Source organism: Apteryx rowi, unplaced genomic scaffold (genome assembly GCF_003343035.1).
Source record: "Apteryx rowi isolate R43461 unplaced genomic scaffold, aptRow1 scaffold_1007, whole genome shotgun sequence".
Taxonomy (NCBI): domain Eukaryota; kingdom Metazoa; phylum Chordata; class Aves; order Apterygiformes; family Apterygidae; genus Apteryx; species Apteryx rowi.
In genome coordinates, this window is record NW_020447206.1 from 150,376 (window position 1) to 173,351 (window position 22,976).

Sequence of the window (22,976 nt, forward strand, 5' to 3'; positions counted from 1 at the left end):
AAATAAGCAGCAAAAGCAGAATCTTAGAAGCTATCAATAATTTCAAAAGTATTTGATGCTCAGTGTGAATCGGGGATATCTGAATAATAAAAAAGTTTCCTGAACACATGCTTGGCATGCATACAAATGTGTGGAATGCTCAGTTTCATTATCAATAATTTTAATAAAAATCATCCAGATGTAACATCAGCACATTAAAATGAAAAGTAGAGAAATATGTAATACATTTTTAATCCTAACCATATTCTTTATAACTACAATACTACAGTTCAGGATGACTGTTCTCACTTACATGGTCCCAATAAATTTCAAGAGATTACCAAAACCTGTATAAATAATTCATAAATTCCCTTTATCCTCTAGGCAATGGTCACATCAAGTTTCTCTTCAGCTGTGATTATGGCCCTATTAAAAACTGTCTGCCTAAGCAGCTCTCCAAAAATGCTGCAGAAATGAATCTGTAATGTTATATGATATCAACTACATTATCATAAAGGAAAAATAAGAAGTAAACAGATAGGATATCATATGAATCACACAATCAACCTGAGAAAGTAGTTTAAGTAACCAAAACTCATCTGGGTCATTCCTTTGCCAAGTGCTAGATTTTTCTCTGAAGTGAATTTCCAAGTTTTAAATCACTGAAATGAAAGTGCTTTATCCTCTCCGACTGGGAGTTCTGGTTATTTCTTTACCATTCATTTGTTCTGATGCTCAGCCTAAATTTGCTTTTTCTTAGTTTCATAACATTATTCTCAGTTATCCTGACAGTGCTTATAAAAGAGAACTTTAGGAAGAATGGAAACTTTTTTTTATATGTTCATGCTGAAATTGCCTGATCTTCAGAACTTCACAGTATTTCCCTAGAAAAGATGTCTGAAATTTCTTCTTAAATACTTTAAATCACTTGAAAGCAAAAATACTCCGGCTTCACGCATACACAAACACATACACACAGATATACATGCATACATACATATATATTCAGAAACCCAAGTACCCCTAGTATCTAGTTATTTTAAGGGAAATACAACTTTCCTAGAAGAACTCGTCATAATATGTGCTTTTGTTCTGCCTATAGAGGAGTAAACACACATTTTTTCATAGGTGCAGAACTAATATAAAAATATCTTTATTTCTTCACAATGTAACAAGAAATCTGTCATGGTATTCCTCCCTTCACCATATTCATGTAAGCACATTTGGTGAAGACAGATATGAATATTGGTTGCTGTCTCTTTGTGAGGCTTAAGAAGTATAGAGAGGTCACAAAGAACGAAAGTGTCCTCTTGGGAGCTCAGACCCAAGAAGGTGAAGTGGATTTAATGTGTCTGTGATATTCTCTGTCCACATTGTCTCCTATCCACTGTAATAGATGTAGCCATCATACAGAATATGCCAGAATTACTGTGTTGATGCAGAAACCCATGGGCAGTCATTGCAAGGTTGCTCAATTTAGCTTATATTTGGGGCTGTTTTGTTATGTTGAGACTAGAAATAGAAACAAAAGCAGCTTACCATTGTCATTTTCTGCCTGATCTTGAGAAAACATGGAAAGTGACTTGCAGTTTTGAGTAACCTCAGATGCTTTAACATTGGTCCTAACGTGCTTACCTACTTTTTTTTTCTTTTAAGACTCTGTTTAGCATAACATGCCCTGATATTTACGTTATGCAGAATAATTTATTTCTTTTGCATTCTCTGCTATTGTACGCATATGACTCGAGTTTGTGTGGAATTCATTGGTGGAATCCCATATTTTATATTGTCTATGCCAAATTTCAAATTAATTTACAAAGAGACAACCTCTGTTGCATAAAAACACATTTAATCAATTATACTGTTCCATATTGTTGAAATAATAACGTTGTGCTGGTATAACTAAAACAGGCTTTGGATGATGGCAGTATATACATATGCAACAAGAGAATTTGAAATGTACTGTTCACATTGAAGATGGAAGAATTTTTTTTTAATCAAAGAAAGCTAAATGAATCTTGTGAGGCATATACATAGGTTTTGGAAACAGAGACAGGATAGTCTAAATATTCTGCAAAATTGTTTTTTATTTTTGTTGCAAGCTTGAAGGACAAAGGACTTCTATTTTTTCAAAGTTATATTGAAGTTAGTAAATGAGAAAAAATATAAAAAAGACTTCCTATTTAGAATAAAACAAAAAGCTAAAAGAAATTTACAATTGGAAATATTTACAAAAATAATGAATTAGTTAAGAGAATGCAATCAAAATTTATCAAATCCTCATACAAAAACAATAAGGAACATGAAGTCAATATGATAGATGCTGTTAGGCTCGAATACTAGCCCTGTAAATTTATAGAGGCTTAACTTTTCTCACTCCTCTCTAAATCAGAACTTAGATTCCTTCTAGATGGCCATTCAGAGTGACAGAAGGGTGAGGTAACTTTTCTGTTTTGATATAGCACAATACCTTCCAAAGTGTTTCAGGCTTATGCATATTTATAACCTTGGATCACATTAAATAGTAAAGAAATGGATTAGAATATGGATACACAGTTCCTAATGCTTGAACATCCAATCTTTCATTCCTTGAAAAGAAGAAAAATTAAAAAGAAGAGCAAGCATTTTGAACAAAAGCCAAAACAAGCAGCAGTCCTCTCCATTTTCCTCCTGGTATGCTCGTAATTTGGGGGCAGAAAATGTTGACTGCTCATCTTGTGTAGTCTTCAGCACATCAGAATCAGTATGGTCTAAAGTTAAAGGACTAGAAAAGTACTTCAGCTCAGCTGGCATTGTTTCTGAAGCATTCAGGTGTTCAGGCTGTTCCTGTCGTGATACATCTTTCTTCTAGACTAACCATGAAGGGCCTGGGCTCAAGAATGGATCTTTTGTCAGAACAGAAAGTTGCAATTCTGCTAAGTGCCTCTGCTGGTATTACTTGCAGGGCATCTGTTGTCATTACTTGAGTATAATGGAATGATAAGGAATAACTCCACAGACGTTGTTTGCTTCTCCACCCATCTTTAATGTACCAGCTGTGGTAGATGGCCCTATGTTTCTGAGGCTTATTTTGAATGCAAGTGTGCGTACTTCTTACAATAATAGAATTTCTTTAAAAACACAGCTCTTCTAGGACAAAAAAAAAAAAAAAGGATTTCTAGAACAAACAGTTTGCACTTCAGTTGCGTGAAAGATCATTTTGCCCTCAGCAGCAAAGGTGAATCATCAAGCTATCTATTAGATGTTAACATATATGCCCCTACAGGTAAAGCAAATTAAAACTAGCACATGCCACAACGCACTCAAAGGGCTCTTTTCACTTATAACTTTCTACTAAATAAAAGGCGAGGGCTGAAAAAAAAAAGTGGGTTGGTTCATTTCCAGCTGCGCATTTGTTGTCTGCACAGCTCTGCGTTTGGGGGAGCACGGGGCCCTGCAGGCCAGCAGCAAGGTGAAGGCAGTGCCTCTGCCCGCGGAGCACTCGGGGCACGGCAGGTGGGCACTGCATGGTACTGCTGCTCCTTCTGCCCTGCTCTGCACTGGGCGAGGGCTTCCCTGTTTTGCTGCCTCGGCGCAGCAGTGTCCAGAGCTTGGAGCCCTGGGAATGAGTCACATTTACCCAGATATCAGGGCAGTGGGTTAAAATAGTGCCCTGAAGTAAACTCACATGGCAAGTTACATCAGAAAGGGAGTGAAAACAGTTTAACAGATTAGTAAGTGTTATAATAAGGAGGTAAAATGGGGACCAAAGCAGACTTGTACACAAGCACATACTTTCGTTAAAGTTTTAGTTCCCAAAATAGTTGACTTCACTCCTATATTCCTTTTATGCTGAATATAAGCTTAAAAGGGCAGCGGAATTTAGTATTACCCTGAGTGGAGCCTGCGATATTAGAATCCCAGAATAGCTGAGCTTGGAAGGGGCCTCTGGAGGTCACCTAGGCCAACCCCAACTCGATGAGGTTATCAGGGCCTTGTCTACCCTAACCCCGTTAATGTTAGTGTCTCAGTGTTAAGACACAGAGCAAAAGTCAAATAAACTTTTTCTAGTCTTCTGTTTAAAGGATTTTTCCATTTAAGAATTAACCTTGTTTTAGACACACAGTCTACTAATAGCAAGTGGATATACTAAATAGGATAAAATTAACATTTCACTGATTGTATTGCTTCTAATGTCCGTATTTATGTATGTATAATGTGGATGGTGTGGGAGACTTTTTTTTTGCAGCTACCTTCACATTACATTCTTAGGGTTTTATCTTACTAAAAATGTTTGTTTGCTTAAAATGCGCAGAATGCAAAGTTCTTGGGAGGTGATTCAACTGCCTAAATATAGATATCTAATAATAGTTTTGATGCTCTAGGCCTGGCTGTTGTCCCTGCTCCCTGCTACCAGTCAAGATCTGTGTGTTCTGCCACAGGTCACAAGTCATACCTGTCAGTCCCCTTCAGGACTTCTCACATATCGTAAAGCATGTAAAACAGCATTAGATACCTATGTGTAAGAAGTTGGATTCCTCCCTGCTGGCTGAGGAAACCAGTGATCCTTACAGTAAATGTAATATTGTAATATAATAAAGAATCTTGGCAACTTAAATAGTACACGTTTGAGAATAAATAGCCACAACTATTAGTATAGCAATAATTTAGAGGTAACATCATCTTTCATAAAACTTAGAGTTTGCCACCATTGGCTAGAAGGTGACCTAGATGGCTCACTAGAACTTTTCCAACTCTAACACCTGTGATTTCAACCTATGTTTAGAGATGTGTTGCTAGATCTACAAAATACTCAGCATCAAAATGGCTAACTTAACAACAAATGCCTCCAGAAAGGAATCTTCCACAGTCCTATGCATGGGTGGGCAGGCCCTTATATGTAATTTATATCAGAGTGAAGAGCCTCTGAATGGGATTCTCCAAAGCCAACAGGCAGAACAGGGTTGCCTTAAAGACTATTCATACCTCTTTTTTTGCTGCTCAGTGACTAGTGGTGTCCTCATGGGTTGTCAGAAGTACTTAGGAAGAACAACGCCAATCTCCAATAGATAAAATTGGAACAAAAGCCTTTACACAGATACACATTTTCTGCCTGGATTTTCAGAGAACTGCGTGGCTTGCATATTGGGCCATGCCTCATGCTTTTAGGAAAAAGGGTAAGACCTACCTCATGAAGTTCAACAAAGGCAAGTGCAGGGTCCTGCACCTGGGGAGGAATAACCCCCTGCACCAGGACAGGTTGCAGGCTGACCTGCTGGAAAGCAGCTCTGCGGAGAAGGACCTGGGAGTGCTGGTGGACACCAAGTTAAGCATGAGGCAGCAATGCGCCCTTGTGGCCAAGAAGGCCAATGGTGTCCTGGGCTGCATCAGGAAGAGTGTTGCCAGCAGGTCGAGGGAGGTGATCCTCCCCCTCTACTCAGCCCTGSTGAGGCCACATCTGGAGTACTGHGTCCAGTTCTGGGCTCCCCAGTACAAGAGGGATGTGGCACTACTGGAGCRAGTCCAGCGAAGGGCCACAAAGATGATTAGGGGACTGGAGCATCTCTCTTATGAGGAAAGGCTGAGAGAGCTGGGCCTGTTTAGCCTGGAGAAGAGAAGGCTGAGAGGAGATCTTATCAATGTGTACAAGTATCTGAAGGGAAGGTGTCAAGAGGATGGGACCAGACTCTTTTCAGTGGTGCTGAGCGACAGGACAAGAGGCAACAGGCACAAACTGAAACACAGACGCTTCCATCTGAACATGAGGAAAAACTTCTTCACTGTGAGGGTGACAGAGCAGTGGAACAGGTTGCCCAGAGAGGTTGTGGAGTCTCCTTCTCTGGAGATATTCAAAATCTGCCTGGACGCGATCCTGTGCAACGTGCTCTAGGTGACCCTGCTTGAGCAGGGGGGTTGGACTAGATGATCTCCAGAGGTCCCTTCCAACCTCAACCATTCTGTGATTCTGTGATTCTGTGATTCTACCTCTAATGCATGGATCTATAAAAGTGTACAAGTTTCATGTTTCCAATATTTGCTGCCTATGTAGAAAGCATTAATAATGTGCAGATTTTGTGATAGAAGGAGTATTTCTTGTCAATCATATGACAGTGGTTTTTTTAGGGGGAGAGGGTGTTGTTTTCTATGTTTATTTTGTTGCTTGAAACTTGAACTTCTGAAAACAGACTATTACCTAAGGAACCTCAGCCTTCATGCAAAACAGAAAGTTTATAGCCTTCCAGACTGAAAATAATAGTTGAAGGATAAACATTCTCAAGGAGGTGCAAAACTAAACAAACTCAATAAGCGCTACTTGTGCTGTTTTCCAAATCTCATCTTTTGGGTGGAGAAGGCTCGAGGTGTGGTGCTAAATAATTTTTGAGTGCCTTTGGCTGGCAGTACTGAATGAAAACCTCACAAGAAGAGTTTACTCACATAATGTATCAAACCTTACTTGTGAACAAAAAATATTTTAAATTAGCACATATACTTTCGGGCAATTATGCCTACTAAGCTGCAGCATGCTAAGGTTTGTTAGTCATCTTTTCAGACAGCTCACTAGCTTCTGTTTTTCTTTCTGGCTCATATGGAAAATTCTGAATTTTGCAAATGGGATCATCAGGGACCTCACTCACATCTTGCACTTTACTAGTATTGCGTGTACGTTGATTCTTACTGGAATTAATGAATAAGCAAATATGTCTGTCATTCACATATTTCTTTTCACTTGTATAATTTTGAACGACAATCCTACTTTCTGAAAACTCCGACCTGACTCCAGGAAAGTCAAACCAGGCTTCTGGGATATAGTAGATATAGTATTGTGTTTCCTTATGCCTCGCCTTCTCTGAGGTAACTTCCTTCCTGTGGGATAGTTATCAGGGTTGTGCACGCTGTTCCTGATGGGGCGTTATCAAGCATTTTAGACTTGTGATAATACTGTTGTTTGTTTTATAGAGCTAGTCCCCTGTTAATGCAGGCTTGAATATCTTTCTTGATTACTTCATTGCTGTTAAGATTAGAAACTAAAAGGTAATATCATTTCTATCATACAATTAATTGACTGCAATACTTGAAATGGCTGATACAGGATGAGAAGAGAATATGAACTACTAATGAAAATTCATAAGCTGAAACTGAAGAAAAAATGGATGTACATAGCATACTGTATATAATAATGTGTGTTTCTCTTACTTTTTGGATTATCAAATGCCCTCAAAATTACCCACTTAAATTATAATGCATACTTCTGAGGATTATGAGGACATTTTTGATCTTCAAACAACATATTAAACATAGATTTTTGTTTTCTTTGCTCTGTGAACTTTTAATTAAAGCCTATCATAGAACTTTGCTAAGCATTTAATCACATAAGTAGTAAAATTGCTAACAACTATATCAAAATTAAGCGAATTTTGATTTGCATTGCCTCAATTTACAGATTACTTTTTTTGTTTAAAAAAAGATAGATCTCAAGAAAGCTCAGCAAAACTGATTTCTTATTTGGGATGAATCTGCATACAGATTTCAAACAGAACTCCATTTCCTATCATCAGTTTTCAGCTAAGAACACAAAATTTCTAAAAGATTTTTAGTCTCTCACTCAGAAAACCTGATTTTTAAGAGACCTGAAGAAGTCTCATAAAGCTTCCTAAAAACCTTTCCAAAAGTTTCTACTTGATGATCAAAATCTCAATACAAGAATAAGATAGGAGTGCAGTAAGATATCAATTTACTAAGAAAAAGCCGAGTCACAAGCACTTCATTGATTGTAATCTCAAATAGTGAGGACAAACATAAGAATAATAAGAGCATGGGGAACAAAATCAGAAAGGATGTAACAGGGAGAAAATAATGCTGAGAAGTTCAAAGAATTTTATGCCTGTTTTGAAACAGTCTTCACTAAAACAAGACTGATTACAGTGAAGTGGCAAATGCAATTAATGATAAATCAATAGGATATTATTTCTACCTAGAACAGGAAAAGAACGAATCTAAATTTTTATAAAGGTATTGGCACTGTATCTCCTGACATATTAAAAAACAAATAAATAAAAAAAAAACAGGACCTGACAAGATTTATAATGAGAAGAACAAGTCTAAATGAAATTGCTAGAAGCTAGAGTCATAATTAGCTGGATGATCACTATTAGAAGTATTAACAGTGGTTCAAAACAGAATAATATATAAGGTGGGTCAACCTTCAACAGAGGTCAGTTCTGGAGATACGCTAGTTAATATTTTAATTAATGATAACTACTTTTATTATTTATATAGAGTAGAGAGTAAGTGTGCAGATAAACTTACGGAGGCCAAGCTACAGTTTGTAGTACAAGTTCAAGGACCCATATTTAGGTGGTAATTCACAGCAGGAGTACAGGTCAAGGAGCACAGTATTAGCTCATAACAGGTTCTTTGTTTAGATTTGTATGCTAATTGTAGGTCACCAATTTAATGCACTTGCAAAAAAGCAGTTATATTCAAAACATTCAAATAATATATCTTCTGTGTCCTATGTAATACGTCATTTGTAATATCTGAGCTGCAGTCTTTGTATGTCAAGCATAAAGTGAACCAATTGGAAAAAGTGGAAAAGATCCACAAGAATGATTGAAGATTTAAAAAACATGATTTATTAGAAAAGACTGGACTAATTGGGTTGTTTAGAGTCTACAAAAAAAGACAGAAGAGAAACATGCTAATGGAATTCAAGTACCTAAAGACTGCATAAAAAAGAGAAAATGAATAATCCCTTTCTCATGTTCAGGGTCAACAGAAGAAAAAAAAAGAGCTTAAATTGCAGCAAGAGAGATTTGCATTACACTTTGGAAATCGAAAAGTTAGGCAAACATGTTTCAAGCTAGCCATAGATATAATTGGCTGAGAGAGAAAAAGAATGACTAAGTGACCTCTTGAAGTCCCTTCAAGCATTCTTTCCGTGAACAGAAAGTTTATGCCCCTCCTCTGAGGAACAGAAGCTCTGGGGCTCAAAACATTTCTTTTCTACATGAGAATATTCCAGGTCTTCCCTATAAGGAGGTGTTATGTGCAAAACAGGGCTGTGCTGAAATATTGCAGTACTAGCACAGAGGAGTAGTATGCACAGGTTATTCAAGGACTGAATGTTTAAACGGAATGTTTGATTTATAAAATAGAGGAAATACAGAATAGCGCTTATTTTTTAATGGTTATTTTTCCTGATATTTTTGATTATCCTTCTTATCAAAAACAATTCCCTAAGTCACAGTTCTAATTTAATATGAATATAACAAGTGGATGAATGACAGCTAGTAGTAAGGAAAACAGCCTAACTTTCCATAGTCTTAAGAATAAATTTTGTAAAAAGCAGACAATTCCCGTCTTCATCTGGAATTTGATATCATTCATCAGCTTCATCAGATATCTCCAACAAACATAAATGGAGGGCTATAATGTAGATAGCAGTAATAATTCCATATGCAAAAAGCCATAAATATGGATGCTGTGAGAACATGCATTAAATAGGTTTTTTTACATATTTGTGTCCACAATGTATAGAGCACAATTTGATGAAGACAGTACTGAAATCTGGTCTACTAATCTGGTCTACTAATGCAGACTTATTTAAATTTATGAATTTGAATAGTGTCATTAAGATGAAAGACATGTTTTATTTGCATAAAATGATTCAGGTACATGAAACTTTTCAAAAACAAAGGCTGAAAAAGGAAAAGGAGTGTAGTAGACAAAGTGATTGGAACATCTTGATAAAATTGTTTTGGAGAATAACGGGTTTCATAATAATGAGTTTGTTTGGCTTTTGACAATGTTATTAGTCAATTGTCAGCTGCTTTTCAGTCTTTGAAGTTTATGTTTTCTAAACGGCGAAGAAATGCAACCTATCCAAGATTTTTGAAGGGGGTAGTGGTCCTCTTGGGAGTTTTAGAGGTTTAGCAGCCCTTAGGAAGGATAATTTCTTGCAACATGTCTTATGGTAATCTGGGCCTCTCACAGAACTTGAAACACCTGAAAATTGAGAAATCCAGAATCACAACTTACTTTTCAAAATTTTGGATTAATGAGCTATTTCCTAGAAACCTCATTCATCTGTGATCAAATGAACATATGGTAAATGATGAATAGAGCATAGAAAGGCAAATTTTAAATGGTAAGAGACAGATGGGAGAAATAGTTTATATGTTTAAGTAATGTGTCTAAGACACACATCCGATGTTATCTCCTGCTCACACAGGTTGGTCACTGAAGCTTTATTTATAAATCCAGTTTTGTATTTCACAAGCAAAATTGTTAAATACTTAGTGTATGTTAATATGCACTTATAAAAGTCTCTGGGAAAAGAAAGGAAATCTAAGTGGTTTCTAAAACCACAGGACTTAAACCATGTTTACAACTACCCATAGCAAGTTATGTTATCTCACCCAAAATGAAGGTACTGCAAATAGTAAACACAAAGCTTTAACAAAATTAGGAATTATATTTTTACTAGGAGGAGAAATTATTGGTCTAAGTTGCAGATTTCACGGCTACTTTATGTTAGATTAATCTCAGCATTTAATGGAGCTATCCGCACTGTCTGGCATGTGATGGAGATCAAAGTCTACAGTATTAAACCTGGCATGATTTCACTGGGTATCAGTTATTGTAATAATTTCCCCTATCGTTTTTGTATCCCTTTTATTTTATTTGTATGAATGAGGGGAATATCTTTTCAGGAGCGGTTCTTTTTCCAAAATTCTTTATGCTTAAAGGTTGTTTCTTTTTTCTTAATATGGAGTTTAAAATAAATTAAAAACTAATTTCTTTATTTTCTTTCTTTAGTCAGCAGGATACCTGAGCTATTTAGTTCTCATCTGCAATGAATACAGAAGACAATGAATGTTTTTGAAGCAGGTGTTGTATGCTTCTATTTGTCCATGTGCTTGGACAGGAGATATAGGATTAGCTATCATAGATATCATTGTCTGGTATCCCTTCAGCACGTACAGTTCCATGCTTGTCATCAGTCTAGTCTCCAACTGGATCACCACTGCCATGGGGGCTGTTGCAGCTATTGAGCTGCAGCAGGAGGGTGAGGAACTACCACAGTTGTTTCAGTGGAACCGTCCATCATTTAAAGGGAAAGTCTATTTAAATATAGTATATGTTTGCACTTATCTCGAAAGGTGCTTTTTTTACATATTACACTATGTTTTAAGGACAGATATATAGCTTGATATCCTTTTCACCAAGAATTAATAAACTGAAACAGAATTAATAAGTTGAAAGAATTCTTTGCAAAGAGTTGAATACTTCAGAGTTAATAATTCAGTGTTAGTAATTCATAGAATGATTATAGATAATAAATAGAATAACTTGAAATTACTCAGAATAATTGGATACTACTCTAGGAACAAGAGTATGATACGGAGAACTACTGGTGAAAATCTGTACCTCAGAGGCAATACTTTCCCTATAGGAATCAGTTAGAAACTGCTTCATTAAACCAAGAGAAGAAAAAAAAATGATACAAATTAACACACTGCAGAACAAAAGATTTGTTAAGGGCATAGGACACTGGAGGTTCGTCAGTCTGGGATGTAATGATGTGATAGTGTATGTCTGTGAATATATTTTTTAATGTATTCCTTTTTCTCCTTTAATGTATTCTTTTTTTTCCCTTGCTCCTGTAGGTAAAACCTTTGGAAGCAGGAGCTGGTTTCTAGCCTGGTCTTACTCCACGATCATTTGCTCTGTCAGGCAGAAATTATTTCTAAACAAGCAGCTGAGTCCTGTGTTATGGCTAAGGAATATTTAGAAGCAGTCACACGTACAGCGAATGAGCAAAGTTCACCTTTGCAAGGGTTCCACTCTCAAAGCTGTATTTGAATTGTTCAAGCCTGTTTCGAAAAGCTGCTCTAAATTACTCTAAAGTGAAATACGTCCTTCAGGGCTAAAACAGCAGCTGGCAACCAGTTTCACGTTGGGGAACGTTGTCTGTATGCCCTTTACGTTGGTCACCCCTTTCGCCTTGGCAGGAAGAAGTGCAATACGAAGAGTAGCTGGGTCATTAGCGACTTTAGCTGTGCCTGCTCTTCGGTATTCAGTTCTGCCAGCAGCGTGGCTCACAACCAGCAGCATTTTGTGTGTAACCCGTGTGCAGCCTCGCGAGTCAGCGGGATGACTTCTATTTCAGTAACGCACTGCTGCTCTGATTCCCTGCGCAGTAGCTTCTTATGGGAAAGTTCTTCAAAGGAAATTGTCAGAATTTCTCAAAAGGAAAGCATTACTGCTGTCAAGTAAGTGTCTAAAAAGACAAAACAAGATCATAAGGAGTGAATAATGAAAGCTCATCACTGGCATATGTATAATCCAAGTTCATGTTTGAAACTATTTCTGCACTACTAATCAGCTAATTACATAATGTCTTCCAAATACGTGTTTTAATAAAGACCCTAGGGAGGTAAACAAAAGAAATTATTTCCTTTCTTTTGCCCAAGAGAGGCAGACTTGCAGCAGAACCCTTGAGATTCTGTTGTGCTTTAGTGAGAGAGGGAGAAGATCCAGTGAAACTGCAAGATGCATCCTCCTTCTGTCTGCTCTTATGGCTCAGGATCTGAAGTTTTCTCTCAGTTGTTCAAGCATTTTAAATAAAGAGCAATGGTGGTTGCTCATCACCATATTTCAGTTGACATAATTCTCTGGCATATGCTAGACAAGAGGTCAAACAGCATGATTCACAATGGCCCTTTGTATCTTTCTTAATCTACGGGCTTGTGAAATCACTGGTTATTACTTACCCTGGAACCTGGGTCATGCAGTATTCTTAATAATAATGCAGAATAAACAACAATGGAAGGATCCCCGTTCAAGTCCTGTTTGAAACATCTCTAGCTTCATGTTTGACTTCTAAAATGTAAAGCTGAGAACATACTGTGTAAGCTAAAACAGAACTTTAGCAGCAATTAATTGGAATAGCACTGCTGAATCAGTAAAACCATGCTGGGTTATATCAGCTGAGATCCTCTTCCAAGCTTGTTTGGAACCTGTTTGTGTAGACAAAACTCCCATTTAAAAGGTTTATTTATTTTTCTGACTTAGTTTACCTATTAGCTGCAAAAATTATCCTTCCGGTGAGGGGTGCTAGAAGGTTTCAAATAATTGTCATTAATGAAAGTCTTTATTCTCTTTAACACAGCTGATTTTACAGCCTGCCTTTCATTAAATAGATATTTTTAATGAAATGGCTTGCTCCAAATTTAGTTCTCCCATACTTTCATTCAGTTATGCTGAACACTTTCTCTGGGGTAGATATTCACCAGAGATGTAACCTGTCAATGCCAATCATTATAATTAAATTACTCTACAGGTATTCTGTCTCTAGAAATATTACTCTTCATTTAAATTGTGCTCCATGAATACATGTATTTCTGCTCAAAAATCCTGAGCTGTTTTTTTCACCCCAAAATGTGGATAATTAGAAATCCTAATTTTGGTCTTTATGATAGGATGAACATTCAACCTTTAGCATTTCAGCAGCAGCGTTATTTTTACAAGGATTCAATTTCAAGCTGTCTGGAGCAGTATTGTCCAAGATGTGCCTAGAATATTCCAATAACTATTGCAAAAACAGATTAGTCAGAATGCATCCAGTCCATAATGGGTCAAACCTTTTTTTTTTTTTTTTTAACTGTTAAAATTCATTAATACCTTTTACCACTGTATGTAATTGTGTAGTTCAGTTTCTTGAGTCAGAAGATCATGGCTCAACTTCATTTTAGTGGAAAGATCATTATAAAAAGCCAAAAATATCTCTGCTTGAGATTTAGTTATTAGATTACAGTCTACAGGGAAAGCAATAGAAGCACTTGGATAAGAAAAGCTCTGATTTATCTTTAACAGGACGATAGAGGAAATAGAGTATTGCAGATAGTTGTCTGAAATACTTGATGTTCAGTGGCAAATCTGGAAAGCTGGTGGAAAGTAGGAAGTTAGGAACGAGTAGGAAGAAAAAGAGATCAGACTGAATCCCTTTTTATGGTACTGTATAAATCCATAGTTTCTGTATTTCATGCAGGAGTGGCCATCCTATTCAAACTTTATATAACAAAATAGGAAAAGACGTAAGGAAAATGATTCCAAAAATTTACAGATCATGTAATATACATCTGCAGAGCATGCAATCTACACCAATTTAATTGTGTGTCAAATTCACACACATGTCAAGGTGTGTAACTTGTTTATTGGTGACTAATTTTAAGTCTGAAGGAATCTAATATCATTCCTTTAGTTGTTATTTCACTTTTAATGGCATGTTCAAAATACTATAAAGAAGATATCTTAATATGATATTTGGCCTACTGTCTGTGAAAAAAAAAATCTGAACATGAAGGTGCATACTGTTATTCAGGTTTACAAAGTCAACCTCTGTCATGAGGTAAACATTTAACTGCATATTTTAAATATACTCCAGTAATACATTTCTTGTGAATTTAAAGCTAGCAAATTATGTCAAAACAATGGACAAAAATTGTTTATTCTGTCTAATTCATTTGATCATAAGAGTCTTCACCTGACAACATGAAGAATCAGGACAACTAGGAGAATATGTTAAGATATGCCGCAGATTGCTGTCATAAATATGGGCAGATCATTTGATGCCTGCATCATGTTCTGTCTATTAAATGGAGCACAATGAATATATAAATGGTGCTTGTCCTTTTTAAGCAGTTGGATGTAAAAATTCTCAAACTCTGTGACAATGGAACACTAAAATACCTACTTCTGATGCCTGTTCTCAGAGACTGGAACCTTCATATTGGTTTTATGTTGGTTGTAGGGAAAGTTACGCACCTAGAAAGGGGGTCCAAAATCTTCAGCTGAGCTAGCTAGTAGGAAATACTGAGGGCAAAAATGCGTCTTACAAGCTGCAGCAGAAACAGCTTAGTCAAAAAGTGGGATTCTGTAGCATAGTGATTGCAGCGCTTAAAAGGCTCAGAGACCAGGCTTCTGGTTCCTGCTTCAGTGTCCCTTACATTGAACTGTCTCTGGAAATAGATTTTTATTAAAATTGCAAATTATTGGTTTCCCATCTAATATGATGCAGAATCATTCCTCACTGTCTCTCTCTGTGTTCCTTGCTTAGTGTTTCTTGCATGTTTCCTTACAGTGGGACAGTTTTAGCAGAAAAGGAGCTCAGAAAGGTGAGGAGCACCTCGTATCAGGATACCAGTCTGGCTTAGATGTGAAATTTGCACAGTCTGTTAAGTCCTACAAAAATGAGGCATTTCTGGGCATGTACAGAAGCAGAACTTCAGGAGCCTGAGGATATTTCAGATAGAAATCTGTGTCTCCTACAGAGTTTAAGTTCCTCCAGGGCTCAGTGCCAGAAGAACAGGGATTTTCAGGATCACAGTTCCAGTTTTGAGCATTTAAACTCTGCCCAAACCTTTAATTTGATTTAGTAAAAAAGGTTGAATCACATTTTCCGTAGAGCAAAAGACCCATACCATAAAACTAGGCATTTTACTATATTAATAACTTTCTCAGCCAAAAAGTAATTCCAGAATGATTTACATAATGAATATTGCTTAGATACACTCATCCTCATACAGAACAGTATAGTGTACCATCTCAGACACTGACAAGGTCCTGAACGTTAGTGATAATACAGTCAGTATGAATATCAGTGTGCTAACTAAGCTGATGCATGATTGCCAGTAGCGTGATGAAGTACTTGTGTCAGTTCTACAGTCATTTCACTATTTTTATTGAAGGAACATTCAAGAAAAAGATATATTTTCTTCCAATAAAAAGAGTCTTTTTCTCATGTAGGTGGGAGGGAAATAGCAATTCAAAACCATACTGTTATGCATTTGTGTTCAACTGTGGTCTTTCATACATTTTCTTCTCTCTCTATATATGTATATATGTGTGTGTATGTATATGTATCATAATATATAATATATATCTATATAGCACAAGTGATCTTATATGTGTATATACATAGGTGTGACACTTTATATTATATCTGTATCTTTTACTGACTATTTAGCTACTATTTCTTCTGTTGAGACCTTTTGTGAGAATTGCTTTTTCTGGTGTGATTTATTTGGGGCAGAACGTTTAAGCAGACACTAGATTTCCACCTTCCTCTTCAGGACAACTGCCTGGTGTGGCTGAACCTTCCTAATCACACAATGTGCTGTGCCCACATACACTTCTCTCCTTACCCTATTCAAATTAGAGCTATGTCCTGTTCTGCATTTTAAATTGCATATTATAATGCCATATTATAATGGAGTGGACCACCCAGCACATTTTGAATGGAACCAGAGCTGCCTGTTGGTGCTTGATATGGCCTAGCTATTGTTCACTTATGGAAGCGTTGCCTTTAGTTTGAGGTCTGGTGGCCTTACGTTTTGTAATACAGGGGTCTACTATTGTGAAGTTCAGTCAGTGCTGCATGTAGTACCTCTTAAGCATATTGTTATAAACTTCTTGTTTTGTTAAATAGAGAAAACAAGCCTATCACGCACTGTCATTAATAGAGAATAGCTTCTGATTTGGGGATTCATATTATGACATTACTTTTTGAAAATATTACTAAATGACTTCAGGTTTTGTGTGCTTATAAGTAAAAAGCTAGTAATTCATGTAAAATAAGGTTCTTTTTACATACCACACTCACCTAAAACCTATGCTGATAAAATCCATATCATATGCTGATCATCATTTTGACTTATGCAATGCCTTAGGCAATGATCCAAGTATGATGTAGGCTTACTGTTTAATTTGTTTTAACATCCCAAGTTTTCTTTCAATTGCTGCTAAGAAGTGAAATATTAATCAATCAGCAAACATAATAAAAATAGGTCTGAAAACAACCTTCAGTAAAAGCTGATATAGAAGCACTGAACCATGAATAGCCATTTGCACATTAACTTAAATAGGCAGTTTAGAGAACGAGTTGCTCAGAAACCACAGACAACAGCACCTAGAATTAGTTTTTTGTTTTTTTTTTTAAGTAGACACTGGGGTTCATAGTAAACTTTTGTAATGTAATTTTAGAAGTATTCTTAATTAATTACGTTAATCTCACTTCTATTTTTTTCCTTTTTTTTTCTTTTTAACCACTGAGATACAGGCCATCTCTTTTGCTTGCATTAGGTCTTTTGCATGATACCAGTAAGTGAAGAATAAGACTTCTGTTGAAAAAGTTACCCTGAAAGGTTCAGACTTGGTGATCACATATGCACAGCTTTTTAAAACAACAACAGATTTAGACAAGCAAATGAGAAATGAGAATAATATACAAGATTATACGTAAAGAAAGCTTACCTATCTTTCTCTACTGAAGAGTCCTGAACAGCAACTACAGAATCCACCTTAACTGCAAATAGGGGCACAGGACATCTGCCATCCTCTAAACTTTCATACTTTTCAAAAACAATGACAACAAAAAATAGGGATACTAATCATTTGTTATTAGGAAAATGTATGTGTATATGTGTATATAGTTATGTGCATATATATATTTTTATATATATATATAGATTTCTGCTTGTAGCTAAGCAAGCAAGACAACTATTTTGTGGGCTAAAAGTATATCGACCACAGCAGCAGGCATTTTGGGGAGTACTTCAGCCCTGTATGGGCTTTGAAAAAGAGACACAAGAAACATGCTGATTTAGAAGAGCACAGTTCTTACATAATTTGCTCTACAAATAATTCTTTACTGACAAATTTTCTTAGATGTTTATTTATATATTTCCCTTTACAAATTTGTCTTCACAAGCATTGCCCTAATCATGTGAACATAGTCACATATGTAATTCATTCATGGATTTGATAGAATTAGTATGCTCTATTTCTCACCAGTTAAAACATTTACTCTTGGGAAGAAACTTCCGAGACTGTTTTTTTTCAGTTCTCTTTAATGTCAAACAGTAGTGCCCCTTTCATCTGAGAATATGACCTTGTTTGAACCAAACTGTCTTGGAGATGACCAGAACTGTTAAGACGATTTTATTGTAACGGACTACCTTGCTCCTTTGCTATGTTTTCTCATTCTTTAATCAACTGTACCAGTTTTGTTAGCATGTGTGTGAACATGTGTCCATGTATGTCTCCAGAATATGAGATCAAACCAATATAGGAATGTAGTCAGTAGATTACCAAATGTCTAAAACAATTCTAACAAATTTGCAAACAATTTTTTATATAGCCTTGTCAGCTGGTCAGCTGATATTTTTGCTGACTTCAGAATACTGATAAATGATCCTCTAATTTCTGCTGGTACCTCAGTTATTCCTACCTGTCCTGCAGGCTTTCTGCCAGGATATGGAAAACAATAATGGAAGTCTATATATCATGTATCAGGAATTCCAAGAATGTATACTTTGCATAGTATTAGCATATAGAGAGGTTATATGAAAGATCTTTTCATTCTGTTATGCAGATATAGCCCTAATTTACCTTACAGTAAAACTACATTGCCTTTTTTTCCCCCTAGAACTTCATACTAAGGTAAAGCTTATGCAAGTCAGTGTCCTGCAGAAACAAACAATATTTTTTCACTATTTAACATTATTTTTAGAAATTTAATTCTTTCAAGTCTGTGGCTGACTTAGCAAAGAATTTGTATTTATCTTTCTCTAAGTAACAAATAGTATACCCCATTAATAGGTGTTTTAAGCACAGACAGTTAAGTTATCTCTCTTTTACCTCGTATTGCAACTGGCTAGGATCTTTATATATGGTTACTTGTGTCTCAGCTGGGAATGGAGGGCAATAGCCTCATAAAGATATTCAAATTTGATCTCCTGGAGCATGAACGGTTTGTTGACAGAATGAAAATATGGATTTTTATTATTACTTCCTTGAGACAGTTTTGCTAATTTAAAATGGATGATGTTCATGTGAAATATATGTTTACTGAGTCTTGAGACTTTGTCTGACAGTGGGCCATTCAAAATGTAAAGTGGTCATGAACCGTAATTGTAAGATGTTGCTTAGCAGCGTTAGGAGGTTATTATCTCAGAAAGATACAAGTATTGTGGAGCTCACTGTGTCTAGTATCCTATTATGTCAGGAAAACATGTCATATGACTGTGTCATAAACATACCAAACTTCATCTTAAAATCAGTTAAGTTTCCTCCCTCCCTCCCATTCTCCTAAAGAATATTCTAGGAAAGCTGCTTCAAAATCTCATCCTTCTTTTTATAATTCTCAGATTTAACTTATTTATGTTAATTTTGTTGTCATAGAAGATGTTATCCTGTAGTGTGGCAAAAAACCTTAACTCTTTGTAGCTTATAACCATGTCTGGCATATTTATCTATAGAAGTCATGCCTTCTAGTCCTTGTTGATAAGTTTAGCAAAACAAACTTTTAGTTGCCTCCTAGAAATATATCCCTCTTTGAGCTCACTACTTTAAAGGGCTCTTTTCTATGTTCTTGTTCTGTTTCGCATTCATATTTCTTGAAGGGTGCAGAGCGTGCCAGATCAAATCTCGTCAGTGCCTTTTACAACATACACTTCTCTGTTTCTACACTCTGACTATCAATTCATATCTCTCCTTTCCTTTGCCTTTCCAACTGAAGATCAACCTAGTTTTAGAATAAATCTTATTAGCCCCTTCTTAAATGACTTGATGTGTTATACTACTGTAGTTCATCCTATTTTTCTTAGGTTTCAAGGCCATTAATTACATACTAATTAATCTATTCAGTGCTGGTTGCCTAAAACTTTCCTTAGATTAGCAGCCTTGCTCATCCCTCCTAATTATTCCACAAAGCCATAATGCTAAATATGTGTTATATGAAAGACAACTGGTTTCAAGAGGAAGAAAGCTGCAATGTATTTTTAAATATCTATTGTGTAATTCAACTACTCTCTTATATAAAGAGGTGGAATTAAGAAACTAAGTAAAGAAGAGCTGGATCAAAATAATTCTTGATAAACGTAGGTGGTTCTTAATCATTAATCTTCATGAAAGATAACAGGGAAGTAAACCCAAGAAATATTATATAAACACGTGTGCAAATATATTATATATGTGTATATATGTGATTGTATGTGTGTGTATGTGTCTCTGTGTTTGTGTGCATGTGTACATGTATTCAATATGTACGCATATATAAATAGTATATACATAAGCACACACACAAATAATATATGTACATATAAGTGTTTATTTTTTAAAAAATATATATATATAAAAACAAACTTTTTTCACCTTCAGATTTATGTTAAATGTCATATATTGGCTCAAAATAACAATAACAGCTTTATTAATGCCAGAGGGATGTTGGGATGATGTTCCCCAATCTGTGGGGAGCAACAGGGTGAAGTTTAGCTTTTACTGCTGTACCTTCTGATTCATCTCAGTATAATTATAAGCTTTTTATTACCCTAGGAGGAGAGGTGAGATTGTTTGAAGCACTTATCTTCCCATACCCCTAGAAAGCAATCCTTTAGAAGAGGAGTTAAAGCTTTTGAATGCTATGAATATATATTAACCCTTTCATTTCCCATTCCTGTTTCTCATCGGAAACTCTTCTGGCTCAAACCTTAGTCAAAACTCCATTTTCAAACAAATAAACAAACAAGAAACTATAAAAGTATGAAGACTGCACTATCAGAGTTGAATAAAAGAGGAGGCAATATTTCTTCTTTATATCCTGAGTCCAGTCACCTCACTTTTTCCTCTAGAAGCCACAGCATACTAAAATTATGAGTGTCAGATTAGAAATTCAGTGGACTCCTATAGGCCAGAGTCTCAGCAGTTGCCCAATATTACCTTCTGAAATATTTTTAAAGGTAAGAAGAAGCATTCTAGTCTACACCTGCCTGGGTCTACGGGTGAGGCAACAAAACCTCAAGGTCATTGCTGACTGATGATGGGAACTGTATTTGCTAATCAAAAATTGATGATAGGAATTATAAATCAATAGAAATAATACTCTGTACATCTTATCCTTTAGTCCTTGAGATCACAACAAAGAGAAAAGGAAATGGCAATGATCTAAAATACTACTTTTAATTCTCTAGTTATTGAAAAGAATGAGCTTTGCTTTCTGTTACACCACCTTATCCCCCTCTAAATAGTTGTTAGATGTTGACTCATGTCTGATTCAGATATAGAGCAATATTCTTAGTGGGTGGTGCACTAGCTTAGGAAATTTTTGCATTGTTATGGCTTGTCAAGCTTGTATTTTCATGAAAACCATGATCAACTTCATAAAAGAAAAAAATTTGGTTTCATAATTATAGCTTGAAACAGTAAGCTCAGCATAAATTCAATTAAAAAAAAAGAAGATATTCTCATTTAGAAGAGGTAGCCAGTGTAAAAGTGACCTCTCTGATGACCTAGACTCCTGCTGCCAAAACTCCTAATCATGGGTACAAGAATCAAGGTCTACCTCTTGAGTTATCTGTATTATTTAGACACTGTGATGTGGCAGAGCACTGGCTGGATGCAAAGTGGAATTTCTCTCCTCAGCAGCTGGACTGTTCTGGAAAAAGTTTATATGTATTTTTATAGAAATCCCTATAATACCAATGACAATAGTATATATTTCTGCTCAAAATATATACATTCATGGCATGTATCAATGCTAAAACTTAACATATTATTATTATTATTATTATTAAAACACAATTCAACATTTATACCTTATACAACCCAGAACTTCAGATTCTGAGCTCTGGATTCACCCCACCCTCCCAATTATTTTCAGTCATCGAAATAGTCCACCAACTTTTCTAATGAAAGCTACAACTCTCAAGAAGAATGGACACCAATACTGTCTTTCCTCATAATATCACCTTGCAGGATACCGATATGAGTTTGGCACAAAATAGACATGGCAGCTCTTTGGCATAGGGGAATTGTCTGTAGCAGAAGGGCTCGTGAGGTATGTGCTTAAGCCTTTCTTCATACTAATTTTAGATAGTACAAGGCACTTGAAATAGGATTTAAGAAGTTTGACCAAGACAATTTCTTTGATCCTTTTTTTCAAGAATAAAATATCTGACCTTCCAAGAACAGTATTCTGGTCTGTGGCAAATGCAGAGGTGACACAGAACAATTAATAAGGAAAGAGGTAACAAATACTTACAAGCTGAAGCTCAATTAGGAAAATATCAAGACTATTTTTGAATGACATAATTACACTCTGTAATTACAGTCTTACAATTCAACATTTTGAATGAAGCATTGTCTGCACACATTCTGCACTGATAGAGTCCACGGTTTATACTCTTTCTATTCTTTTGTTTTGGAAATAAATTTGTCTTTTTTTTAACCTGAAGCTAAATATGGGATTGGTTGTATGGATTGATGAAGTTATATGAAACATTTCTAAGATTAAATTTCTCATTCCTCACTAAACTGATTCAGTGGGAGACAAACTTAACTTTTCCAAGAAAAAACATCTAAATGGCCAGAAAAAGGAGATGAAACTGGATTCTACAAAATCATAAAGAGGGTAGGGGAAAAGTGTTAAAGTATGTTGCATCTCAAAAATGTTTGTGTAAATGGAGAAGAAGGAAGCCTATAAAACTGCTTCTATTAAATTTGATTTAATCTATTCTCAACCTTCTATATGTTTTCTCTGTAAGATATCTGAAAACTATGAAGACATTTGGATACAGAAGGCTGAAAATGCACCAAGTACCTTACATCAGAAAACATATTTCACTTTCAAGAATTGCCATTGATGCTGAGAAGTATCTATTGTATTTAAAAATGTGCAATAAAATGTGTTTTAAAAGTGTAAAAGTCTTACTTTCAGAAGATATGCACTGAAAGTCAATTGATTTTTCTCAGCTTTTACTCATGCTCTATAATCATGAAAGTAATTGTTCCCAGTATATTATTTATCTGTACTAATCACTCTTGATCTTTAATATCAGTGATCCAAATGAAAAGATAATGGGTATAAAAAACAATTATCCAGAAAGTCTACTTGAGTTAAATGGAAGCTGAATTGAAACTGAAGAATTTTCCCTTTTGTGCAAGAGTAAACTTTTAAG